The sequence below is a fragment of the Tauraco erythrolophus genome, chromosome 14 (assembly GCF_009769465.1).
Source record: "Tauraco erythrolophus isolate bTauEry1 chromosome 14, bTauEry1.pri, whole genome shotgun sequence".
Taxonomy (NCBI): Eukaryota; Metazoa; Chordata; class Aves; order Musophagiformes; family Musophagidae; genus Tauraco; species Tauraco erythrolophus.
The window spans coordinates 13,780,474-13,782,260 of NC_141478.1; positions in this window are offsets into that span (position 1 = coordinate 13,780,474).

Below are 1,787 nucleotides of genomic sequence, written 5' to 3' on the forward strand. Positions count from 1 at the left end.
CCTTGCGGTTCGAGAGAGCTGAAAGAGACGGAGAAGAAGGAAAGGGTGCATTCCGGTCCAGCACAAAGCTTCCCACTACTGCTCTGCTAGCTAATGCATCTTGGACTTTATATAGACATCCGTAGGCTGGATAATCTCTCTCTGTGACTAATCTCTCAAGCTTGATGAACTGTGACTATAGGCAAGACAGTCACATGCTCTGCAGATTATATTTTTATGAAGAAAAATACGAGGCAAAATATATATATTGTGTTATAACGTGCACTGATTACATATCATTATAAAGTGCACTGTGCTCATGGATTCACTACATGCAGGAAATTACTCTCAGTTTTTACTTAACTGCTGTCAGCAGACAGTAAAACCAGAAATGCCAAACAGCTGGATTTGTGAGAAATCTGCACTGATCAGTATTTATTGTTTTTCCACTGCATTATGAAATAGTCAGTATTATGCATTATTTTTAAAGCCGAAAAGATGAGCTAGGATTCAGTAAGCAGCTACAAAAATTATTATGAACAATGTGCTGCTTGAGCAGAAACTGATGCTTCAAGCATACTGAAAGCTGGGTCATTATGAATCCACTTTTGTTCTCAAGCCAAGCATCTCTAAGATCAAAAGCACTATCATCAACAGAGAATTAAAAACTACTTGGGAGTCAGAAAAGCAAACAAGAATAATAATATAGTGTTATTTTTCTCCCTACATTTTTCACCACTTCTAAAATGAAAGCTTTTACTATTATTTAGACACTTACATAAATAATGAGTTTATGGTTAACAATTAGAAGAAGCTATTGCAAGAGAGATTTAAATGGAGCAAAAGAAATTCAAGAGCTATGCAGATTTTAGAATTTGTTTGGCCGGACATTATACGAAAACCAAACCAAACTTCATTTTATGTATCTGCCTGCATTCTGCTGCTTATTCTTAAGTATTTCAGTGGACTACTTGAAAAATGAGATGATAAACTTAGAAATCCTGTCCACACTCAAGTCAATAATAAGTTTTGCTGTTGTCTCCAGGAGATGCATAACTTCATCCCAAAATAGTGGTAAGCAATCTGTCCTGAAAGGAACTACAACATGTTAACCTGAAATTTGCATTGAGTTTTCAATCAGCTACATGCAGTCAAGGTGCATATTCCACGTGATGAAAAGGAACAAATATGTCCTGAAGTTTTTAATGCTTTCTTTTGCAAATAGTGAGCCCGAGACCACAAGCTGCCATCCTTTCAGGGAGCTCCGTGCTAGTATTGCTCATAGCTTTGAAGTGACTGCAGCACCTGCGCTCAGTTCCACTAGATTCTTAACATTGGACATTTACAACAGAATAGCTTGTTACTCCGAGGTGCTTACAACTAGTGGTTCCCACTGAAGGCAACTCAGGTGACATCATCACACATTTACATACTTGGTGTGAAGCCTCAAGACACCAGGCCAACTAGACCTTGGGAGGAAAACTTTAACTTCAGAAAAAGTGTCAAATGAAGCTATTACAGGGAAAAATGCCATCTTATTTGAACAAAATATCGTTACTAGATGTAGAGACTTTAGACAAAGATCTGTTAGGCTTGGAATAAATACTCTGGGCAGAATTAATCTTTGATAGTGAGAACTTGCTGGAGTAACATACAGGGTGAATCATACCTGCTATCAGTATTTTACTTCAGACAAGATTATGACACACTACAAAATTTTCCTACAAGAGAAGCCAACAAAACTTCTGATTAATTAAAAAGCAATATTATACCTGAAATTGCTTGGGATAATAATGGATTTGTACACC